The 12,396-nt window shown below is 41.1% G+C and overlaps 1 protein-coding gene across 2 annotated transcripts in view; it reads left to right on the top strand.

Annotated features, from left to right (window-relative positions):
• Positions 1–12,396, top strand: part of LOC105028431 (thyroid hormone receptor alpha) — an 82,880-nt gene that overhangs the window by 24,294 nt on the left and 46,190 nt on the right. Inside the window, exon 2 of one of the 2 annotated variants that reach the window (XM_010901179.5) lies at positions 2,702–3,071. The exons of the other annotated variant lie outside the window; for it this stretch is intronic. The gene's annotated coding sequence lies outside the window, so the exon portion shown is untranslated. The remainder of the gene's footprint in view (positions 1–2,701; positions 3,072–12,396) is intronic. 2 annotated transcript variants of the gene reach the window in all.

A 12,396-nucleotide genomic window follows, 5' to 3' on the forward strand; every position in this document is an offset into this window, starting at 1 on the left:
TATTCAGATATCAGATATCTGTATAGTTTAAAGAAACGCTTTCTACCATGTCATTGGTTACTGCACTGTATCCTTTGGTTTATGTGTTACATTAAAGAAGCGATTGACCTAAGCACATTGCAAAACATGGTCCAGAGAGAGGCTATAAACTGTACTGGTCTTGTTGGCAGACTAACTCAGTTACACACCACAGATTGTTTTTGTTAATAGACCACACCTTGAAATCATTACATTTCACTTCCATTCACTCACACACCTGCACTCAAGCACGCAGGCATAAAGAAAGAGGCCCAGACGGTTGTCGCACACACCTTTCCAGATACCCTGTGCGTTTGTGTGTGTGTTTATCTTTCTCTCACCGAGGGAGTATCAGATATTCCTGAAGACTATCCAATCCTTAGAAGATATGTTACCAGATTCCTTCGGGGCGTAGGCCATTTAAAAAAATACAAATAAAAAAAATATATATATGTGTGTGTGTGTGTGTGTGTTTATATATACTTATAACATTTTATTTTTAAATTTCTGTCTTGCGTATTAATTAATTGGGTGATTAATATTATGCTACAGAAAAATAAGAGGTTTTTTTCACTCATTAATGGGATGGTTATTCCAGTTTAGATGATTGAGTTAGTTTCGGTATTCACTCTTTGCTACTCTGGCAGACATTCTGAATGCAGGCTGTGGCCGATTAACAAATGTAACTTGTTAAACAACACTTGAAGCCAGCATAATGTGATTTAGAGGCCTTAAGTGTTTTGTAAAACATGAGTTTTCTAACCAGGCTCTTAATGAAAAGGCTTTTGTTATGTAATTAATTATCTTAAGTAATTACATTTTGAAGGATTATGAGGCCAATGAAACCTTGAAGAGGGTACTATGTAGAACCATATACATGGGTTTCTTTGAAAAACCTTTGGGTGTTAAGTATGGTACCACCAAAAATAGTAAACCATGTATGGTTTAGCACCGCATTTGTACAAGAGTCAGGTTTTATTGAGTTTACATGACAGTTCAAAAGATGCTTCACCAATAGGGCCAGGCTGTTATGTCTGTACAGTACAGAAGACTATGTACGTCCAAACCCATGATGTTCGCCCCTGAAATCCTTAATGACCTATTCACTGAGAATGATGAAATTCCTCGACGTGACGTACACTTGATGGAAAACATATGGCAAGACTTGTCTTCATTCATTCCTTCTTGTCTTTCCATCCTTGGCAAAAAGTAAGACTTCATAAAAAAAGTAAGCAATCAGTGACTCGCTCATTGACGTGGTGTTTATTATGCTACTGCACTCTTTCCATCTCTGCTTTGCTAGCATTAATTCAATCCCTGGTTTGTGCCGCTGGAAGTCAGTGAGTCACCCCTCCTCTTTGTTTTGTTCAATAGCAAAAGAAAATCTCAAGACTGTAGCCAAAGTGTAACACAAGGGGGAAAAAAAGTCCTTGCCTTGTCCACCATGACTGTTCGGAACAGTTTTGTCTAGGCTGGACCGGGCTTGGCTAAACGAGTAGTGGGTGTTTCCAGTGTGTCTCACAAAGGAGCTGGACAGGAAGTGGTTTTGCACTAACTAGCTAGCTGGAACTCGAGACTTGTTATATACAAAATAATGATAGAATTTGAAGTAATCTTCAATGGCAAATTTTCCCCCAGAGCGCTTATATTTTCTTATTGCCTACAGCAACATTAAAGGAACTGCAGGAATTTCTGGCAAGTACTGGCTGTGTGCTACATGTGACAACAATCTCCTGTATTCTTCATATAAATGGGCTATGGGGTAGGGTGGCAAGACGGAAGCCATTTCTTACAAAGTAAAACATCCAAGCCTGGTGTGCACACTTATGCAGCCAGGTTATTGTGAGTTAAAATGTTTCCCCCTCAAATATATATATTTTTTCAATTGAATTGTTCTTGTTATAGGTCACATTAAAGGTGGAAAAAGTTCTGACATGATTCATCTTTGTCTCATTCTTTGACATCACAAGAACCTGGCATTTTAACCGGGGTATGTAGACTTTTTATATCCACGGGATTAGCCACATTCAGAACTGTATTGAAGTCAGTAGTGAATCAACTAAATCTCAAAAAGAAAATCTGGTAGATATGGATTAATGGGACAGTGGATTAACTAAGAATGCATATGTGTAAAACATGCCCTCTATGGAAGGTGTTGTCTGTAAAATGTGACCAACAATTTGGTCAGAAACAACTGAAAAGTGTAAAAATTAAGCAACAAATTGGTTAACTAACCTTTAACACCACCCACAAGCATTTATGCTATTATAGATGTTATTGATGACATTCATAATCAGTTGTTTATATTTTTCATTTATAAGTCCTGGACGACCAATCAGGGTAAGGAGAGGTAGTGGTTACACCTATTTATACAATTTTGTATACAGACTGAACTACATTTTATTTTAGATGCACTTTTGTTTTGTCTGTACTGTTTCTTCCTGACCAAACAGAAAATGCAAATCCCATGTACATGTTTCTGGGTTGTAGTTCTTTTTTCGTAATAATACATCCAATACATTAATTGAGGTTGGTGTCATACCACAACAACAAGCCAGACGCAAACTCTATGAATTCAAATCTAGACCTGGTCAGTTTGATTAGGCTTAGTATACGACGTCAAGTCAGTGAAAACGTTTCTCTTGGTTCAATTGAATCGTTGTGTTCTGCGTGTGTCATGCAGGCTGGTCGACCAGAGGGGTGCCACACGTCTCAGAGACCCAGGGACATACCGAGCTAGCGGGTGGCCGTCAAATACCAACACTGGGCGAGTGAAAACAGTTTGCCTGGAGGGAGCCTGAAAACTGTTTCCCCGGGGAGGCCGCATCGCATCATCAAACCTGGGAAAGTAGCAAGTCTGGAAGGCAGTCGAAGCCCAGGGGTCCAGCACTTAAACAGCTCAGCAGCAGGCCCAAACGGTTTGGAGAGCCTGAAGTAAGGGTGCCGCTCCAGGGGCCGGGAGGAACCCAAAGGAGGCGGATAATACCACCATTGGGCAAGTGCTGTGAGGGAAAGCAACAAGGACCCGCGGAGAGGGTAGAAAAAATCTAAAGGTGTGTTCAGTTGTTCGCAATTTTGGTCCCCTTCTCTGGTTCTCTCTGTTCTGGTTTTCTGTGTTGGTGCCCCTTCTACTCAGGTTCTTTGTCTTGATTCCCCCTCTGTCTTCTCTGGTTCTCTCTCCTGGTTCACTCTCCTTTGGCTCTGTCTGGGTCTTGTTCCCACTGTTAGCTGAAACAGCAAGCGAAGGTATCCCAGTCCCCTGCCTCTTATTGTCAGCACAAGTCCTGGATGACAGTAGTGTAACACATGACTGAGTGGTGTTTGTGTTGTGTAGATGGCAAGTTGTGCATGGGCTTCTGGGGGAGAGTCCAAGTGCAAAGTGCTTTCTAAAAGAAAACAGTCCACAAGTGGTCTCAGGTACTGCTGATGATTGACATATCATTGTATTCATTATGATCAAAGAGGAAGAACTAATCCTTGGTCAGCACTAAGGCTGAATGATTATTCATAATCATAGTAAAATCCTGATTTTAACATATGCAATTTTTAAACCACAGAAAGCAACAATTTGCGCTTTTCCTTTATTTTTACACACACTCAAAATAACATATTTTACTAATGTGCAATCCTTTTTAAACGCATAGTCGTTCTTTTATAAAAAAAAAAAATGGAACTAGATTTTTGCATCGGATGTCTGCTTGTGATAATTCTCAAAGAGGTTGGAGCTTAGCAAGCTATCGGGACAATCGTGGCAGTCAAAACATATCAACAAGTGATCTTACACCACTTCTTCCCTTATGTTCTGCTATTGTAAGACAACAAATGTTTCAAGTACAAATGTCCAGATGTAAGTTTCGATTCGGTCAATCAAACTATACAAAACATTGTCATGAGCACGCATCACACTCGTCACCATCTTTCATCTCCCCACAAGTCCACAACACCGTGGCACTTGACGTGCTCTTTCGAGCTATTGACCCTCATGAGACTGTATCCAGAGGCTGCATGAGACTATATCCGGAGGCTGCATGAGACTGTATCCGGAGGCTGCATGAGACTGTATCCGGAGGCTGCATGAGACTGTATCCGGAGGCTGCATGAGACTATATCCGGAGGCTGCATGAGACTATATCCGGAGGCTGCATGAGACTGTATCCGGAGGCTGCATGAGACTATATCCGGAGGCTGCATGAGACTGTATCCGGAGGCTGCACGAGACTGTATCCGGAGGCTGCACGAGACTGTATCCGGAGGCTGCACAAGACTGTATCCGGAGGCTGCACGAGACTGTATCCGGAGGCTGCACGAGACTGTATCCGGAGGCTGCACGAGACTGTATCCGGAGGCTGCACGAGACTGTATCCGGAGGCTGCACGAGACTGTATCCGGAGGCTGCACGAGACTGTATCCGGAGGCTGCACGAGACTGTATCCGGAGGCTTTATGAGACTGTATCCGGAGGCTTTATGAGACTGTATCCGGAGGCTTTATGAGACTGTATCCGGAGGCTTTATGAGACTGTATCCGGAGGCTTCATGAGACTGTATCCGGAGGCTTCATGAGACTGTATCCGGAGGCTTCATGAGACTGTATCCGGAGGCTGCATGAGGCTGTATCCGGAGGCTGCATGAGACTATATACGGAGGCTGCATATATTGTGGCTGCCGATTTTAATGGCACCAATATAACGACTACCAAAATTTAATCGACACATCATCTGGCCAATGCATTGAGGAATCATTGTAGGTCATGCTTATATCCATGCTCGATTTCCGCATGGATATAAGGCTCTCCTCTGTCCTGCTTTTGGCAAATCAGACCACGCCTCGATCTTGCTGCTCCCCGCTTACATACAGAAACTAAAACAGGAATTGTCTGTGACAAGGTCCATCCAGTGATGGATGAATCATTTAGGCGCTGCCTTCTCTGCTTCAGTGTTATACACTGGGAAATGTTTTGCGAGGCTGCAGGTGGTAACATTGAAGAATGTGCAGATGAGGTGACTGGTTACTAGGGGTGCAGGATATATTATCTCAATACCGTTATCGCAATATCTTTTTGTGCAATATCACAACAAAAATGTAGCGGAAAGTGTGCAATATTCCGTTTATTTTGTGGAGAGATGCATCAGTTGGCTGTGTGACTGAGTTTGTGTTCTATTTAGAAACCGCTAAATAATGACCATGTTTTATTGGCCAGTTGCCCTGTCACATGCAAGTGTGAGTGCACAGGTCGTCTACACGACCATATGCTGTGGAGCAAACCACATGACGTGTGTGCATACTTGGACAGCGTGTGAGTGAAGAGAGAGCAAAACGAGTCAGACAAAAGAAAGGACAGAAAAGTAAGAAGATGAGTGTCGCTAAGGGAGACAATGAAACAACTGAGATTGACGAGGAAATGCATGCCAGGCGCATTCCGTCTCTAATGTGGCCCCTAAAGCTGATCGCAGCCACTCTGCTCAATGCTTGTGATTCCACTAGACGAGTCGTGACGCATTTCAGAAGCGTCCCAGAAGCATCTCTCTGCTCTCCTTTGCTAAATATAGGCACCTTCTCTATTTTTGATGGACGCCGCGTCCATCAAAAACACACAGCCAGGGCAACTAAGGAGTGGCTCCGTAAGAAGCATCTCAAGGTTTTGGAGTGGCCTAGCCTGTCTCCAGACCTGAACCCAATAGAAAATCTTTGGAGGGAGCTGAAAGTCCGTATTGCCCAGGAACAACCCTTAAACCTGAAGGATCTGGAGAAGGTCTGTATGGAGGAGTGGGCCAAAATCCCTGCTGAAGTGTGTGCAAACCTGGTCAAGAACTACAGGAAACGTATGATCTCTGTAATTGCAAACAAAGGTTTCTGTACCAAATATTAAGTTCTGCTTTTCTGATGTATCAAATACTTATGTCATGCAATAAAATGCTAATTAATTACTTAAAAATCATACAATGTGATTATCTGGATTTTGTTTTAGATTCTGTCACTCACAGTTAAAAAAAATTACAATAAAAATTACAGACTTCTACATGCTTTGTAAGTGGGAAAACCTGCAAAATCGGCACTGTATCAAATACTTGTTCTCCCCACTGTAGATGTGCAATGAAGGCAAGTGCAAGTGAAAATGGCAGTTTTAACATGTTAAAGAGATGAATATTGATTTCAGAATTTCAGAATATCCCTGTATAATCTTAGGAAGGGACAATGTGGAATCGCTCTATGTGGGCTCTAACATCAGGAACATGTGGAATGGACTAAGAACTATTATAGACTACAAGAGGACAATCAGCAGTATGAGGAAAGTGTCTGTTTTTCTGCCAAGGGATCTGAAGACTTTCTTTGAAGATTTTAGAGCAATTCTAAAGCCAACAGATGTTGCAGGAGGACTGCCCATTGAAATTATGTAGGGATGTACAGATGTTGCAGGGGGACTGCCCATTGAAATGATGTAGGGATGTACAGATGTTGCAGGTGGACAGCCCATTGAAATGATGTAGGAATGTACAGATGTTGCAGGAGGACAGCCCATTGAAATGATGTAGGGATGTACAGATGTTGCAGGAGGACAGCCCATTGAAATGATGTAGGGATGTACAGATGTTGCAGGGGGACAGCCCATTGAAATGATGTAGGGATGTACAGATGTTGCAGGAGGACAGCCCATTGAAATGATGTAGGGATGTACAGATGTTGCAGGAGGACAGCCCATTGAAATGATGTAGGGATGTACAGATGTTGCAGGAGGACTGTCCGTTGAAATTATGTAGGGCAACTAGTGCAAATCCCTAAAATGGATAAAACCTTGCAAGGCTCCTGGTCCAGACAATACATGTTCTCCAGGTATATGCTGACCAAACGGCGGAAAAATTACAAAGTTGTCTGGCTAAACGACTATCGCCCTCAGGCACTAACATCCTTGGGATGTTACTCAAAGCACACTTCACCCGCTTACACGCTATCAACTAAGGCTCCACTATAGTTTGCTTACAGACCAAACAGGTCCCCAGTTTTACACACCAAACAAGTCGCCATTACCCTTTCCCTCCACTCTGCCATCGCTCAACTGAAGGAATACATATCTGAGGATACTGTTCATTGATTACAGTTCAGCATTCAACAATCTTGTGCCCCACAAGCTTGTGGTGAAGCTCAGGGATCTGGGCCTCAACCCCGCCCTGTGAAGGTGGATCCTTGTCTAGGTGGTTCGGATGGGCTGCTCCACCTCCTCCACTGGTGCTGTGTGCCAATTCCCTTCCTGTACTAACTGTCCGTGCACTGTGTGAGCACGCAGTCCTCCAACATCATTACATTTGCTGACGACGCCACCGTCATTGGTGTCTGCATGGAATCCAGGATTGCCAACTTCTACAGGTGCACCATGGAGAGGATCCTGACTGGCTGCATTACGGCCTGGTATGTGCAGCTGCACCGCCCTTGACAGACTGAGGGCGGTCAGGACAACATAGCGGCCACCAGGACTGGCCTGCCAGCTCTGTTGGTAACATTGTGCATAGTCATTCACTTGCATCAGTTGCGCAACTGACATGTCATCATTCATTATTTCATAATGTTCCGTTGCACTAGAGAAAAAAAGATTTCCAGCTGAACACTGAAACCTGCGTTACGCTACTTGCGGCTGTTACAAGACTGACGCTATTACCGCTTATCTTATTTATTACTTGTTTACATTTCTTGTTATGCATTATTTTGTATACATTTCTTATGCTGTTGTATTACTTATGCCTGCACTGTCAAATACAATTTTGGAAACATAGCATTTAATTGCCAAAAACACGTTTTTTATGTGTAATGGCAAATAAACCTGAACCATGCATACAAAATCCCAAAACACAGATCCACCACCAGCAGAAAAGCGAAGAAGTCATTGGGCAGCTTCTTTAAGAGCACTGCTTCCATACAAGTATCCGATTCCTCTTTGCAAGTTGAGGAATTCATACTGTAGCTGAGCTACTACAGCTACTTACCATCCCCCTCCATTGACAGCGAGGTAGGTCCCTTGGCTTGGAAACTGCACCAGACAAACTTCCCGAGACTCAGCCAGGTTGAGTGAAGGTATCACCACACCTGCAACAAGCCCAGGGTGTGCAGGTATTTAGTACAGGAGGAAATGTTCATGGTACACTCGCTGGTTTTCTTGGCTAAACTCTACACTATATATAAATATATTGTTATGTACTGTATATTTTATATAACACTGCCTGTGAATATTTTATTTATTGATTTTAAATAATGTTTGTAAGAGAATTCCTTGGAAAATGTAATATTATTTTATTGTTTATTTGATATTATGTTAGTTCATCCAGAGAGAGTTGATGGTTCAGTACGTCCTATAAAAGGTTGAATGTGGTTTAAACCACAACAAAAGCACATGTAAATTGTTGTTTGTCATATCGCAAGTCAAATCGCTATCAAATAAATTGTTTTTTTTTTGTCCATAAGCTTCAGCTCTAGTCAGGTCTCCTACTCTTGGTTAAAGCAGAAGTGATTATTTGTCCAAGCCCTGCATGAAGCCCAAAATAATGAAGTGACTGTGCTGTTATGAAAAAAACCTCTCTCACTCAAGAGAAACTGCACCCTGGCGTTCTCTAACCTGTGTCTTTTCTTTTTAACACGACTATAATAGTGCACTCTTGATCATTTGACAGTAAGCTATGGCGGTGTCCCGTGGCTTAAACCTCTGTGGTCCTTTAAGTTCAGGTGCACGTCTTGGTTAAAAGTCGCAACCTGGAGTCTAACACAAAGCTCTCTCTCACTGTGCTTCTGCTTGAATTAGTATGGATTCCAATTGATTTTAATTTAATCTTTTATGATGCCAGAGGGTTTAATTCAAAATGGGGTTTTCATTGGTTTCAATTGGATTCTGAGTAGGGTTTGGGAAATATGGGAAAAATAAAAATTCTCGTATCATATGATATCCATATGTTTCAGGATATGCACTCTGTATTGAAATTTCTGGTAATTAAGTGCTGAAAATAAATTAGTTGAGTGAAATGCAGATGGATAATGCACTGCACTGTTTTCAAGTCCACAGTTATCTACCTTGAAAACATTACCATGTGCTATTGAATTGCATCACACACAAGTTAATGCAAAAAAAGTGAACAGAGACCATTTTCCCCCCAGAATCTGACACTTTGACACATTAACAGAAAACCCAGTTTGTTCCTATGTGATTAATACTGAACACAAAAATAGATTAACTGCTGCCATGTCCCCTCTTTCTCTCAGGGGAAAGTGCTGACTACTCCTGCACGTCCCATCTTACTTGTCTTATCTACTCCTCTCTAAAGATAAACAAAAAATAAAACATTTTCAAATGTTCAGAAAATAGTTAAACATTTGATTTAATGAATGAGATAACATCACACTTTCTCAATCCACAGCATTGCGACTCCATGTGTATTTATTTTTATTAAAACAACATAGAGGATTAATGAGATTTGTCTGTAGCAGAAAATTGCAGTTAACCTAGATTTTCACCAACATACAGTTAGGTCCGGAAATAATTGGACACTGACACAAGTTTTGTTATTTTGGCTGTTTACCAAAATATATTCAAGTTACAGTTAAATAATGAATATGTGCTTGAAGTGTAGTCTCTCAACTTTAATATGACGGTATTCACATCCAAATTGGAGGAAATGTTTAGGACTTACAGTTCTTTAATATATAGCCCCCTCTTTTTCAAGGGACCAAAAGTTATTGGATAATTGACTCAAAAGCTTCTTCATGGACAGATGTGGGAAATTCATTATTTCTTCAACAATTAAACAGGAAATAGGTTGAGTTGATTCCAGGTGTGGCCTTCCCATTTGGAAGCTGTTGCTGTGAACATACAACATGCGGTCAAAGGAACTCTCAATACAAGTGAAACAGGCCATCCTTGGGCTGCAAAAAAAATCCATCAGTGAGATAGCAGGAACATTAGGAGGGACCAAATCAATAGTTTGGTACATTCTGAGAAAAAAGAAAGCACTGGTGAGTTCTGCAACACTAAAAGACCTTGACGTCCACAGAAGACAACAATGGTGGGTGATCGTAGGATCCTTTCCATGGTAAAGAAAAACCCCTTCACAACATCCAATCAAGTGAAGAACACTCTCCAGGTGGTAGGCATATCATTATCCAAGTCTACCATAAAGAGAAGACTTCACAAGAGCAAACACAGAGGGTTCACCACAAGGTGCAAACCATTCATAAGCCTCAAGAATAGAAAGGCCAGATTAGACAGAGAAAACATCTAAAGAAGCCAGGCCCCCTTCTGGAACAGCATTCTTTGGACAGATGAAACTAAGATCAACCTGTACCAGAATGATGGGAAGAAAAATGTATGGCGAAGGCTTGGAATGGCTCATGATCCGAAGCATATCACATGGTCTGTTAAACACAGTGGAGACAGGGTGATGGCATGGGCATACATGGCTTCCAATGGCACTGGGTCACTATTGTTTATTGATGATGTGACAGAAGACAGAAGCAGCCGGATGAATTCTGAAGTGTATTGGGATATATTGTCAGCTCAGATACAGTTGATTCAGATTGAAGTTGACGGTGCTTTACTGTACAGATGGACAAGGACCCAAAACATACTGCAATAGCAACCCAGGTGTTTTTCAAGGCAAAGAAGTGGAATATTCTGCAATGGCCGAGTCAGTCACCTGATCTCAACCTGATTGAGCATGCATTTGACTTGCTAAAGACAAAACTTAAGGCAGAAACACCCACGAACAAACAACAACTGAAGACAGCTGCAGTAAAGGCCTGGCAAAGTATCACAAAGGAGGAAACCCAGTGTTTGGTGATGTTATGCATTCCAGACTTCAAGTAGTCATTGCCTGCAAAGGATCCTCGACAAAGTATTAAAAATGAACATTTTGTTCATGATTGTGTATTCGTCCAGTTACATTTGAGACCCTGAAATAAGGGGACTGTGTATGAAAATGGTTTCAATTCCTAAACGTTTGATACAATATTTATGTTCAACTCCTTGAATTTAAGCTGAAAGTCTGCAATAACATTTTTGTCATTTTTTGGTTGTTACATTTCAAATCCATTGTGGTGGCGTGCAGAGACAAAATTATCAGCATAATTTTTTTTTTTTACTTAACAATGGCTAAACCCCTCCGATCTCCAAAACACTGCCGTCTGATCCTGTTTTTGTCAGCATATCTTAAGTGGGGCAATAGCAATTGCATTTGCCAAGATGTGCTTCTTTATACATTTTCTTTGTCCTTGGCTTCTATTTCCCCAAATTCACTGTCACTTTTGCTATCAGCTTGCATCTTATACTTGTTGTTTCACTACATGAGGATGAAGTGTAGGATAAAACTACACAAAAACATGGCTATTGAAATCTAATCTTAAAAGTTGTCATGATGAAAAATTATGTTATTTTATCACTCAGGCCTAATTCTGTATTTCCCTGGCAAGATAAACATTTGAGGTCATTCCTGGAATGCCAGGAGGTTTTATCACGGTCCCATGGTCAGCTTTACGATGTCCCCTGTTTGCTGCTGCAACACCATAGTCCCATTCTGATGTTTGTGTGTAAACTACGAGTTCCATTCATAGTGGGATTCTCATCATTGGAGGTTGGAGGGCGCTGTGAGTGTCATCGTGCCCACAGAGGTGTGTGTGTGTGTCAGTACCTGCAAGCTAGCTAATGGTTTGAACTTTTATCTGAAGAATCAGTGAATCTTACCTATAGCCCAGTGGAGGACAATGTAGTGAAAATCTGTACCTGACTAAAAATACTATAACTTAGATTGGAATTTACAGTAGTTAAAGTAGGCCTCTTATGGAAATACTCAAGGTGAAAAAAAGTACAGGGTCAGAATAAGGTTTAATTACTAGTTATAAAAGTACTTTTTTACACTGTAAGCTGAACATTGCAATTGATTTAACATTAATTTTATTTAGTTTTTGACACCTTGTATTCATAATTAATACCCTGCAAAATGTTCACATACTAAAAGTGGAAAAATAAAACGGCATGGGAAGTAGCAGAAATTTTCCTGCAGTCAATCATACAAACCTGATATTTTCGCCCATTGCCACCAATGAGAATTGTTCCATTGATCAGATCAAATGCAATAGTTCGTATAACCCCGTTTCCAAAAAAGTTGGGTGCTGCGTAAAATGTAAGTAAAAACAGAATGCAATGATGTGCAAACCCTATATTAAATTGGAAATAGTACAAACACAACATTTTCAACATATTAAATGTTGGAACTGAGACATTTTATTGTTATTTGAAAAATATATGCCCACTTTGAATTTGATGCCAGCAACATGTTTCAAAAAGGTTGGAACAGAGGCATCGAAAGACTGGAAATGTGGTGTAATGCGAAAAAACTAAACCTGGTGGA

The sequence above is a fragment of the Esox lucius genome, chromosome 11, assembly GCF_011004845.1.
Source record: "Esox lucius isolate fEsoLuc1 chromosome 11, fEsoLuc1.pri, whole genome shotgun sequence".
Taxonomy (NCBI): Eukaryota; Metazoa; Chordata; class Actinopteri; order Esociformes; family Esocidae; genus Esox; species Esox lucius.